Raw genomic sequence first — 13,949 nt, forward strand, 5'->3', positions numbered from 1 at the left:
TCCACACTTTATAAATGAGCGGGCCAACAGCCCGGGCAGAGGGACAGGGACGTGGTCGAGCATGGTCCGTTTTCTTAGGTGAGCTCATTGCTTGGTGGACACGTTAGAGACTTTATTGTTGACCGTCACGGTCATCGTCATCAGTGTCAGGGGTGGGGATGGAACCCGGGGCCCTGCCTGAGTGAGGCCCCTGGAGCCACGCCCCTAGCCACAGAGTGTCCCTATTAGGACGTCCCACTGAAGTGTCCCGGGGGGAGTGTTCTTTTAGCTGCAGCTCATTTTCAAAGAATTAAAGAAAAACACCCACCTGCACGTGAGAGTAATACCTGCAGAGTTAATTATAAGATAATTGGAGCTTTTCTTTAGATTTGATGGTTTTTGAAACAAAGAAGTGGAGGGGTGTGTGGGCCCAGGATGGGAGGGGGGAGCCTAGACCCCCCCCCAGGGATGTCGGGTCAGGAGCCGACACACAGGGCTGCTGGGTTTTCAACCTCTGATAAACTGTCATTTGAGATTGGAAATAACCTTTCCCCGCGTCGGCAGTGACTTCAAGATTATTCCTTAGCCCCAGGCAGGGGACAATATCTTCCTCTTCCTTGACCACCTCCTGGGTCAACTGGATGGGCAGGGCCCAAAAGCCCACGGCAATGTCTTGTGGTAAAGATGCAAACTACCAAAATAAAAGGAAATTTATTGATTTATTTTTATGTGGGGCTGAGGATCGAACCCGGGGCCTCCCGCGTGCCAAGCGAGCGCTCTGTCCCTGAGCCCCAGCCCCAGGCCGCGAGGGGACTTTAGACACTCTGGAGTCTTACAAAACCAGACGGAGATCTGTCCCACCCGTGAACAGGAAAGCCATCCTCCTGGAGCGCTGCCCTGCGGGATGCCTTTGGTGACAGGTGACAGGGACTCGGACCCCTGCCTTTCTCTGTCTCCTTGACTGCTCTGCCACGAGTCTAGGGGGCCACTTGGATTCCCTTGCTGACCTGGGATTTAGGGATCCACCTAATCTGTAGGCCTTCTGAGAAGTCTCCTTTCAGCACCAGGGACAGCGCCCCACAGGGACAGTCTCTCAGGAAGTCATCGTGCAAAGAAAGAAGAATCGCTCACCTCTGAGCATCTACGGCCAGACGCAGGAGCCTGCATCTTGCAGGGTCTCTATTCGTCACCGAGGAGGGGCCCGTGTGACATTTCCTGTATGAGTTTGGAAAATGCAGAAGGATTTTATTTTTGGTGTTTCATCTTTGACTCTGATTCCCACGGGGGCCCAGGACTGGTCCATCTTAAGGAATAAAAAAAAAAAAAAAAGAAAAAACCCACAACAATATTCGGGTTTCAGGTGGCCCATAAATCTCCCTCCTGCGTGGCCATTTGTTTGATCTGCCGACTTCTCGTTCCCCTGGGCTCGAAGGAAGGGCTTTACCTTAGGAGTGATTCACTGCCCCGGGCCTCCGTGGCTCTGCCAGCCACACAACAGAAGTTCCCTTTCCAGTCCCCCCATTTATAATCGAGCGGGGGAGGGCCGGGTGTCGTCTTGGGGGTGAGCCATGATTTCCGAAAGACTCCACCTTTGCTCCTCACCTGCCCATTTTTCAAAACCTCACGACTCCAGATCTCTGGGAGCTGTGGCCTCCGGGGGGACATTTGTATCCGGTTTGACATCTTCTGCGCGGTCTCCCTTTTCCATTCTCCTCACTCATGTAGGATAAATGGCTCTTTGGGGTTTGGAAGGGAAGGTTCCATCTGGCAGCCGATTTTTGAATGTGTGCAGACTCTGTCCTCCCTCCTGTCCCCCCCCCCCCCCCCCCCCCCCCGCATCCTGGGCCTCTGGGTCAAAAGGGGGAGAAACAGCCGAGACCACGCAGATCGGGATGACGTGATGGGTTGGATTGTGCCTGGGCGAGTTCCACACGTTGAACTCCTCGCCCCCTGCTCCTCATGACGGGACCTCATCTGGAAACAGGGGCCTTGCAGACGGAATCCATCAAGAGGAGGTCGCGCTGGAGCAGGGTGGGCTCCTGACCCGACATTACTCATGTCATTCACAGGGAAATTTGGACGTGACGGGGAAGACACAGGCAGGAGTCTGCAAGCCAAGACGTGCCAAAGAGAACCCGGAGACCCCCCAGTCGCCACGAGGCAGGTAGACAACAGATGTCCCCTAACAGCTCTCAGAGGGACCTGCCCTGGTAACACTCTCGTGTTGGACTTCGGGGCTCCAGAACTGGGAGCCGATAAATTTCTGTCCTTTAACTCACCCATTTTGTGATCTTCGGTTCCAGCAGCCTAGGACATGCAAGCTGGAGACTTGCCGGTGACATGCGTTTAACGGCCTGGGTTTACTTGGGAGCTGATGCAGCACGGTGGGTACCAGGGGCTGGAATTTTCTAGAACCAGATACCCGGAGCTGGGATTCTCAGTTGGGTGATCTGGGCAAGCGACATCATCTCCAAACTCCCGATTTCCTCAAAATGAAATGGAGACCGGTGGAGATTGAGACCCGAGAGTGCTGACGTGAGGATTAGATCACATATCCAAGGGGCCAAGCCATGCGTCTGGCATCTCGTGAACTTTGGATTCATGGTGGCCCCTCTGATGGTCCTTCTTTGTAATAATGGGCAATATTTACCGATCCCCTAAGGGGATCCAGAATTTCACTCTCCAGGGTTTTAACTTGCTCCAGGCTGTGGCTGGTTAGTGGCCGAAGCAGGGTCTTCCCCCACGTCCGTCAGACTCCAAAGTCCACCCTCTGAGCTTTTGGGAGCCACCGTGACCTGCGCATGACCAGGAACCCCGTGTCCTCGGGCGCCTATTTGAAGTGGAGGGCGAGTGAGACAGCGCGAAGGCCAGGCTGTCAAGTCCAAGGCTGGCCCACGAAGCGGACCCCACCCCGCCACGGACCTCACCTGCACCCCAGACAAGACCTGCTGCAGACCCACGACCCGGGCCGACTGCGCATTTTCCGAGGGCTTTCCCAGGCGGCGTCTGCACCACAGATTTTGCTCTGATTTTGCAATCGTCTCGAAGCTGTTCATCCCCCGGCATATGGCGGGGGTGGGTGGGCCAGGCTGTTCCTCCGGAGCGTGTGATGATGATAATCACCCCCCGAGTGGCCCCAGCCCCTCTGTTTATCCTCCACCGTTTCCCGCCATCGAGTGGCATTTCTGCGAGTCTCCCACCTCCCCGTGGCTTGTTTGTTTATGGGGAGAATATTAATGAGTGATGCCAAGGAGACTGTGGGAGACAGATGAAATTTGGATAATGGAATTCCTTAGACGGCCTCCGTCCCCCAAGGCGTGCAGGCTTTAAGCCGTCCAATCTAATATCATTATTAACATAACTGCTGATATCAATTATCTCCGTTTCCTCCTCGGGTGGTTATTCAGGGAAAAACCGCCAGCACTTTTCTATCTACTGGCCTCCGTGACAGGTGGAAAGTAGGTTCTCGTCTTGGGTTTTCTTCACCATTTTTGCTTTGCTCAGCTCCTAAGCCTGGTGGCTTGACCCTTGGGATGGTCCTTAGTGGCCTTTTTTTTATGAAGAATGAAGAAGTTTGCTCCTTATTGGAGAGAGGAGTCTGTCTGAGGAGGCTGACCTCTACCAGACCCATTTTTCTTTTCCATGAGAGGTTGTCTTAAAGCTCTGTTTGGGCACCGAGCCAGCCAAGTCTTTTGGAAAACCTCTGCTGACTTCTAGCGTCTTAATCTCTTGAGTTTGTCACCTGGATTTCCTGAGACTCATGTTCCCCCGCAAAGCAAATCTATTTTTCTAACTTCTTTGCTGAGAAATCTTGATAGAGCTCGCTCTGCCCTCAGGGTGAAGCCTAAATTTCTTCATATATTCTCAGATTACAGCCCTTATCTCCCCAGCTGGCCTTAACCCTCCTCACTATGAATTTGCCTATTTTGAACACTTCATATAAATGGAGTCCTGCATGATGTGGCCCTTAGCTTCTGGCTTCTTCTGCTCAGCATGATCTTTTTGAGGTTGACCTGTGTTGTGGCATGTGTCAATACTTTACTCCTTTTCATGGCTCAATACTATTCCCTTGTATGGACATGCCACAATTTGTATTTCCCCTCTTCAATGGATGGACATCTGAGTTACTATGAACAGGGCTGCTATGAATGTTTGTGTGCAAGTTTTTGATGGGATTCTTCTTTTTAATTCTTTGGGGCATACATTTAGGAATGAAATTGCTGGGTCCTATGATCATTGTTTTATCTTTTAAGGAGCCACCAAACCCAATTTCCATTTTTGTAAGTAAACTTTTTTTTTTTTTTTGACATATGGCCACAGCTGTGCTCCTCCATTTGCTGATAGCCCGCGGCTGGTTCTGTGCCAGGTAGGATGGTGCTGAGGAAAAAACGAAGAAAATACTCGGGAAGAGCTTAGAACGGAATCCTAGAGAGGTTTGAAGCCAGGCCAGGTTTTGAGCCGAAGAGTCATGTGGTCATTTTAACTCCTGGAAACGAGGTCCTCCTCCTTGCCCACGGCTTGTGCTGAGACGTGGACAGAGAGTGGACAGCGCCCACCTGGTCATGGATGTCCGTTTCAGGTGCCGTCAGCGGGGCCACACGTCAAACCCGTTGACTTTCTACTTCCGAGACCCCAGAAAGCAGCAGGCCGTGGCCCTCAGTGGCCGCCCTTGAGGTTGGCCAGACACCGTTTCCTGGGGTCACGGGCCAGGAGCAGCCATCTCAGTCCTGCCCAGGATCTTTTCAAGTGGCCCACCCCGGGGACAACTTCCCCCGCTGGGGATTCAGACTCAGTGGGCAAAGTCCTGTTCTCTTGGAGATGACCTTCTGGCAAGGAAGAGAGTCACTAAATCCATAATAGAAATCAGGCAGAGAGGGCCTCAGAGGAAAGCTGGGCTGTGTCACAGAACGGAGGGAGTGGGGACCATTTTACGTGGTGGGGGTGGGTCCGAGAGGTTTTTAGACCTCTGCCTCTTTCCACCACCCTCGTCGTGGTCCTGAAGTGAATTCCAGACACTAAAATGTCACTACAAATGCATACCACATGCCTCCGAGAGAGAGACTGTGAAAAACATGGCCACAATGCCACTAGTAACACCCACAGTTTCTTAAAACATCAAATACCCAGCTGCTGCCCTACTACTAAACACTATTAGTACTATTCACTACTAAACAGTTAATTTTTAAAAATAGTTTCTTTAAATCTTGACCCAACTGAAGTCTTACACCTTGTGATTAGTCTGTGAATCCTTCAATCCATCAGTTTCCCCTTCAGCTTGCTAACGTAGGTGTGCATGTATTTACAGGGGACAGAACCCGGGACCTTGTGCCCGCTAGGCAAGCGATCGACCACGGAGCTACCTCCCCAGCCCTTTTTATTTGAATCAAAAAGTTTTTTTTTTTGATACAGTATCATGTTCAATTGCCCCCACCAGCTCCCCCCCATTTATAATCCTCTTGCTTCAGCCTCCTGAGTAGCTGGGATTACAGGTGGGCACCCCCATGCCCGACTCAGATTTTCTTTCTTTCTTTTTTTTTTTTTTTCAATTCTTGGAAAAATGGGTTATTTATCTTGTGGAGCTTTGATTCTCAAAAACGTGGTTCACGAAATCAGAAGAATCAGCGTCACCTGGGAGCTCGTTAGAAACGCAGACTCTCAAGCCCCAGCCCAGGACCTCGGGGTTAGCAGAGCCTTTTAACAAGGTCTCTGGATGTCAACCTTCAAGTTTGAGAAACCTTGTGGTGGAGTTTCCCACAGTCTGGGTGCTGCTAATTGCACCTCGGTGGTACCATTTTCCACCCATTCCTCCGTCCTCTATATTTCCTGTACATTGGTGCTTGGAACTAGAAGTTACATTCACTTAAATATGATTTTTTTTCCCTATCAGGAGGTACCTGATGTTTGGTTCGCTCTCATTTGGTGACATTAGCTGCTGTATAATTAATGACGGGATCCATGAACTCATTAGGGATTACAAAATAGAACAAGGCGTGGACCTAAGTAGATCTGATTTGTAAGCGGTTGATTCTATACCTCTGCCCTTTGTAGAGCATTAATAATGTATAGCACCAATTATGTACGAGGCACGGTTCTAAGGGCTCTGCATAAATGGACTCACTTATTAATCTTCTCAAAAACTCTCTAAAACAGGGTATTAGTTTCCTGTTGCTGCTATAACAAAATGCCACAAATGTAGTGGCTGCAAACAACCACAGACTGATTTTTTTTACAATTCTGGAGGCTGGAATTCTGTCACGGTGCCTCTCAGGGCTGGAATCAGGGTGTTTCAGGCTTGCATTCTTTCTGAAGGCCCTGCAGGAGAATGTTTGCCTCTTCCAAGTTCTAGAGACCTCCTGAATTCCTTGGCTCTTTCTCCATCTCCCGAGCCAGAGGCACAGCATCTTCAATTCTTCCTCTGACTTTCTTTTTCCCCCTTTTCCCACATTTAAAGATCCCAGTGGTCACCTTGGGTCCAGCTGGAAAATCCAGGATAGCCTCCCTATCTTTAGGTCAGCCGCCTTTTCTCCACCTGCAGCCGTGCCGCCTAGAAACTAACGTGTTCACGCTTCCAGGACTTAGGACCTAGGTATCTGTGAAGGGCTGTTATCCCAGCTACCACAGTGAGGCTCCATGGTGCCTGTTTTACAGACGAGGAAACCGAGACACCATCAGGTGAACTAACTCCCCCACATCACACGGATTCCAACAGGTGCGCCTGGATACATATGGGGTTCACAGCCACAGGGTCTATGCTTTGAAGCCAACAGGTGTGAACTCTCATTGTCTCTGCTAAGCTCCAGAGTTTCTCCGAGACCTTCCTCTTGGCAACTGACATACACTTTAGGAAGGTCGACTCTTGTGGTTTTCAGGGGTTCCTGCCCACCACTGTTGGCCAGGGAGCTGAGTCAGTACTCTCTAGGATGGTGAGTTGGTGTCTGCCTCCTGAAGGGTGGCAACGATGGGCTTGACCTTTGTTAAGTGTTTTTTTCCTTAGGCTCAGTCAGTTGCCCGTGACACTGGGGAAACTGAGCCAATGCAATGGCGGATCGTCACCTTCTCTTGGGTGCCACAAACCCCTTCGGCATCTGGCAGAGTCTATGGACTGCCTTCTAAGGATGATAACTGCATGTAAAAACTAAAGTGCACAGCATTACAAAGGTGTACCCGTCAGCTTTCCATTGCTATAATGGAATACCCGAGGCAATTAGCTTATAAAGAGAAAAGTATTATATTGGTTCATGGTTCTGGAGGGTTCAGTCCTAGGTCAGGTAGCCCCATGGCTTTGGGCCTCTGTGAGGGCAGCACATCATGGAGGAGCCAGGGGTCGAGCAACTGCTTGCATCGTGAGTTAGGAAATGGAGAGGAAGCAGAGCCCACGGTCCCACAATCTCCTTTGAGGAAACGCCCACCATCACCTACAGGCCTCTTGCTAGGCCCCCCTCCTGAACTTCCCATCATATCCCAAGAGCACCGTCCTGGGGACCCAGCCTTTAACGTTCAGCCTTGGCATTTTCACTACCACATTTATTTGGGCCTCAGCTTTTCCATCTATAAAATGGGGATGAGAAAGGGAAGAGCCGGAGCTGGTCATTGTTGGCGGGTACCAGCAGCTAGCCTGTGACCGTCCCCACTAAAGCAGCTTCCTGGGAACCTCCACAGGGGAGGACGGCAGGCTGGCTGTGCTCTGCAGGAGGCAGGTCTGAGCACAGAGGATACTGCACAACCTTCTCCCAGCTCGACCTTCTCCCAGCACCAGGCAGGAGCCGCTGCAGCGTCCTTAACAATGGCTCCTTTACCCCATTCAGATCCTCTTGCCTTCAACACAAACACGGTCAGACGCCAGTCACAGCAAGATCCCCTCGGACAGCCTGTGATCCAGGGTCCTGGTGCAGGCCTCCTGGGCCCTCCTACAAGGCCTGTCCAGCTCCCCAAGCTGTGGGGTCCTCTCTGCCGTGAGCCACTAAGCCCAGCTTTGTCTCTTCCCCTCATTTTTATTGGTGCGTCACAGTTGTGTGTTTGGGTGGGGTTTGCTGATCCATATTTGTACCTGCACACAGCGTGGCAATACAGTTTGGGGTACCCTTCCCTCGAATGTCCTCCCTCCCTCCCCCTCCCCCCTGAGGTCCTTCTCCTCCACTGGTCTCCTGTGATTTTAGGAGACCCCCCCCCTTTGTTTCCCCTTTTCCTCTCTAGTCTCCACATACGAGAGGAGACACAGGACCCTTGGCCTTCTGAGTTGGGCTTATTTCGCTTAACATGATGGTCTCCAGTCCCATCCGTTTTTCCTGCAAATGACATGATTTTAGTTTTCTTCTGGGCTGAATAAAACCCCACTGGTATATACACCACATTTTCTTTATCCATCATCCGTTAACGACACCCAGGCTGGTGCCAGAGTTTTCTCTATTGTGAATTAAGCTGCTGTAAACCTGGGTGAGCCCGCGTCACGGTGGTAAGATGCTCGTCCATTCTCTAGGATAAATACAGAGGCGCGGCAGAGCTGGGTCGAATGGTAGTTCCACGCCCAGTCTCCTGAGGAGACGCCATGCTGATTCCCACGGTGGTGGTACTCATTGACACACCCACCCACAGTGTGAAAGTGTTCCTTTCTCTCCTCATCCTTTCCAACATTTGCTATTATTTGTATTCTTGAAGACCGCCATTCCCACCCGTGTGGGATGAGATCTCAGTGTGGTTTTGATTTGCATTTCCCTAATTGCTGATGATGTCGAGCATTTTGTCATGTATTTACTGAACCCATCTTTGTTCAACCGTGGGGTGTCGGGCATAGACAGGACTCACAAAACCAGGTGGTTAGGGGGTTAAATGAGTGAATGCATACTCAGGGCTCAGAGCACGCTCAGTTCCGTAAGATTTACACAAATGCTAGCTGTTATGTTATTATGATTGGGTCTCATAGTTACTGGCCCCACATCTCACCACAGAGGACCCCCACACTCATGGGGACCCTAGATTTGTGGACTGATTCAAGATGGATGATGTGTTTGTTACCTATTGATACACAACAAATTATCCAATATTTAGTAGTTTAAAGTAATACCAATTGTGTTTTTCACAGTTTGGGTGTGTCAGGAATCCAGGAGCAGTGTAACTGGGGGGGGCGTGTTCCAGCTTACGGTCTGTTTGCAACTAACTGCTGATGGGGACGTTGTCATATAGGGACAGTGGTCATATCCAGGCTCCGTTGGGGAAGGCTCTGCTTCTGAGCTCACTCGCGTGGCTGCTGGTACGTGTCAGTTCCCACGGTAACTGGTTGAGTTTCCTCACAACATGGCGGCTGACTTCCCCCAGAGTGAGTGAGGAGGGAGGGAGGGAGGGAGGGAGAGAGAGAGAGAGAGAGAGAGAGAGAGAACTGTTCATCACACACACCGACTCCTCCTTCAGCAGGCATGGCTGGGGACATCACATGCATCCCAGGAAGGGTGGCTAACTGGGGCCATCTTGAAGACTGGCTACCCCCGATGGCCTCCTTGTTTCTCCAAAAGCCTTCTGAATTTTTCCTCTTGGCTTCAACTTTAATTCAGTCCAAAAAGACATCCCCATTCTCTCTCTGAATAGAGAGGGAGAGAAAAATAAAAACAAGAAGCGGACAAGAGCGCTGCTGAGCAGGGGAGGCCCGGGTGGTGGCGAAGCAGGAGTTCTGTGCCGTCTGCTGGCATTTGTCAGGGCCCCTGCAGGGACAGGCCAGGGGCAGGCTCCCGAGGCGTCCGGCAGTCAGCTCCCGTGGCAGAGAGGGAGCAGTGTGCGCTCCTGCGCCTCCCTCTCTGCCCTGCAGGAAGAGCCCTGATCTCCCCCACGGACAGGGAGATTGTCCTATCAGAACGTGGGCCGGGGTGCGCGGTGGGCGCTGGCGCTCACCGCTGTGGGCCAGAGATTCCTCCTCAGGCAGAAGTGATGACAAGGCCTTTCAACGGGAGCGGACTGAACGCGCTTGCAGCTGGCAGTCCTTGTCTCTGATGAGTGATAATCGCCTCAGGTGCAGAGGATGGGGGGCACGCTCCCCGAGTTTATTTTGAGAGGACGCTCAGTGCACGGGGGCTGGGCGCTGGGCAAGAAAGAGCTGAGCGGGAGCAGCTCACTCAGGAGCCCCCAAGGGACACCACTTGGAGCCAAGGGTGGGGGGCAGAGACAGGTCACTTCCCCTGTGCCCTGGGGGCACCTTCTGCCATCTGTTGGGCAGAAGTGGGGTAAGCTGTGACCAAGGGAAGGCCCAGAGGGTCTGCACTGGGTCCAGCCATGTGGATGACGGGCAAGGGGCCCGGAGCAGAGGTTGGAGGTAGGAGCTCCCACAGCCGCCCTTCCACACCTGCTCCCCCAAAAGCACCCTGGGCCAGCAGCAGGCGCTGCACCTGGGGGCACTGGGAAGCCCAGGGCCTCAGGCTCCACCCAGACCTCCTGGGTGAGAATCGGCATTTTGACAACATAGTTCCATGCACATTAATGTTCAACAAGGTCCATATGAGAAGGAGGGTCTTTTGGTTCTTTTCTTCTAGATGGGGTTCTCCACCTTGGTAGCACCTTGAATCACCTGAAGAGCTTTTTGCAAAAAATCATTTTTAATTGACAAATAACACTTGTGTTTATTTATTGGGTACAGTGTGATGCTTCTAAATATATGTGAGGTAGGCGCACACAATGTACAATGAACAGATCAGGTTGATTTGCATATCCATCACCTCCCAAAGGGTGGCATCAAACTAAAAAAGCTTCCACACAACAAAGGAAACAATAGAGGGACAACCTACAGTTTGGGGAGAAAATATTTACAAATCACACACTGGTGCATCAGTCAGTTTGTACGACTATAACAAAATACCCGAGATGGTGAAGATATAAAGCAAAAAGGTTTTGGAGTTCTAGTTCAAGACTGGGCCATTGGAAGCCTCTGGTAAAGGTGGCAGGAACACGAGGTAGAGCAAACCAGCTTCCATTATGAGTAGGAAACAAAGGAAACTGAGAGTCCAGGATTCTGCAATCAACCTTTAAGAGAAGGCCCACACTTACCCAAGGACCTTGTGCTAGGTTTTATCTCTTAAAAGCTCCACCACATCCTGGTGTCACCACCTTGGGGGACTGTGTTTTTAACACACGGACCTTTGGGGAGGCATGGCAATTGGATCAGGGGTGAGCATCCAGAACACTCCAGGAGCCGACACTCCTCAGTAACAAGAAGACAAAGAATTCAGGAATGGGCAGAAAATTTGAATAGACATTTCTGAAAAGAAGCCGTAAAAACGCCAACATACATAAAAACAATGCTCAACATTTCTAATCATCGGAGAAATGCAAAATAAAATCCCAGTGAACAGTCGCCGCGGGAGCTTTCCAGGATCGCTGTGCCCTGAGTGTCCTTGCAGACCGTGGAGGCAGGACGGAGCCACACTCCAGCAGCAGCTGCTCTGACACCTTCCTGCTTCCTGCAGACAGCCAGCCAGGTCCCTGTGGGCTCTGAATCTCTGCTGGGTCCCAGGAGAGGGCACTGATCCGGGCACTGCCTGCCCCAGGAGAGGGCGGGCTCCCTCCTTTCCTGCTGGGGCCTCGCGGCTGCTCCCTTTAACATTCTGTGGGACCCTCCTCTGTTGGAAGAAAGCTACTTCCCCGGGGAATCTTATTCCCATTTGGCCAAACACATTCCCCCCCCCTCCCCCCCCCCCCCCCCCCCCGCTGAAAAGAGAAAGGCAGGGGTGTGTTTAGGTGTTTAAGCTCCCAGCAGACAGAAGCCTATTTTGGCTGACTTACAAAGGGATTTAATGAAGAGCCATGAGAGAAGCAATAAGAACCATCTGTGTTTTATTGAGTGTTTATTATGTGACCCCCTCAGCCTTCTCACCTCTTGCTTGAGATGCAGTTTCCAGGAGGGAGCCACAGCTCCTCCCTCTGCCCTGGGCAATGGGTCTCCTTCCCACACGTGGGATCCAGGAGGGGGGGATAGGTGTGGCTGGTGGACGGCTCCACACCTCTGCTATTTGGTACAGACCCAGGGGACTGCACCTCCCAGAGTGGATTTTACTGTGCAGATTTTAAAACTTGTAAAAGCTGCAAAAAGAAGGTGTGCACAGCAATAGAAAGGAGGAGCCGGAAGGGGTGGTAGGGGTCAGAGCCAATGTTTTGGGGGGTTGAGGGCAGGTTTTGGAGGGATGTCCTTTCTACAGGTGATTTTGTGTGGTCTGATGATGTGCCACGGGGACCCAGAGTTTCACTTGGACTTTTTATTGTCCCTTTTCATTTTCTCTGCCTAAGCCGAGAGGCCCAAGCTTGCTCTGTGGGGGTGTCTTGGCTCATAGAGAGGACACACACCCTGAATGCTGCTCTGGGGTGGGGGACCCTCTGGACCAAGTCCTGTGGCTGAGAGGACAAAGGGCTCTGCCCAGGACCCAGACAAGCCAGAGTGACACGAAGGGCCTGAGAGTCCATGGACTTCTGAGTCAGAAAAGATGGCTATAAAACCAGGAGTCACCACCTCCAGCTGTGTGAGCCCTGGGCCAGGTAGTATGTCCCTGAGAGTGGTGACCCCTGCTCAGATCCAGGGCAAAGTTCCCTGGCCAGCAATCGACAGGAAGACACCAACCCTCAGAGTCAAAGTGGGGGACACAGGATGTTTGTAGAAGAATCAAATACTTCCGGAGAAAACTGCCTAAACCAACTAACCAACGAACCAACCATCCAATCACCATCCACCCACCCAACGAACCAACCATCCAACTACCACCCATCCACCCACCCAACCAACCAAGCAAACAATCAACCATCCAAACAACCATCTACCCAACCATCCAAACAACCAACCTACCAACCAAACAACCATCATCCAAACAACCATCTACCCAACCAACCTAACAACCAACCTACCAACCAACCAAACAACCACCAACTAACCAACCAACCAACCATCCAACCACCACCCATCCACCAACCACCAACCAACCAACCAACCAAATAACCAACCCACCAACCGACCAAACAACCACCATCCACCCAACCATCCAAACAACCAACCAACCTAACAACTACCATCCAAACAATCATCTACCCAACCAACCTAACAACCAACCTACCAACCAACCAACCAAACAACAACCAACCAACCAACCAACCCACCAACCAACCAAACAACCACCATCTACCCAACCATCCAAACAACCAACCAACCAAACAAACAACCACCATCCAAACAACCATCTACCCAACCAACCTAACAACCAACCTACCAACCAACCAACCACCAACCAAAAAACCAACCATCCAATCACCATCCACCCACCCACCCAACCAACCATCCAACCACCACCCATCCACCCACCCACCCACCCATCCAACCACCACCCATCTACCCACCCAACCAACCAACCATCCAACCATCACCCATCCACCCAACCAACCAAATAAAAACCATCCACCCAACCAACCAAATAACCAACCCACCAACCAACCAAACAACCACCAACCAACAAACCAACCATCTAATCACCATCCACCCACCCAACCAACCAACCATCCAACTACCACCCATCCACCCACCCACCCAACCAAACAACCATCCACCCAACCAACCTAACAACCAACCCACCAACCAACCAAACAACCACCAACTAACCAACAACCAACCAACCAACCAGCCAAAAAACCACCATCCACCCAACCATCCAAACAACCAACCAACCAAACAACCATCCACTCAACCAACCAACAACCATCCACCTGAACAACCAACCAAACAAACAACCACCAACCAACCAACCAACTAAACAACCACAAACCAACCAACCAAACAACCATCCAATCAACCAACCAACAAACCAACCATCCAACCACCCATCCACCCACCCAACCAACCAACTATCCAAACAACCAACTAATTATCCAACCAACCAACCAACCAACCAAACAAACAAACAACCAACCATGTTTTCTCATTTTAAAAAAGAGAGAAGGGGCTCCCCACTGCACCA

The sequence above is a fragment of the Ictidomys tridecemlineatus genome, chromosome 10 (genome assembly GCF_052094955.1).
Source record: "Ictidomys tridecemlineatus isolate mIctTri1 chromosome 10, mIctTri1.hap1, whole genome shotgun sequence".
Lineage (NCBI taxonomy): Eukaryota > Metazoa > Chordata > Mammalia > Rodentia > Sciuridae > Ictidomys > Ictidomys tridecemlineatus.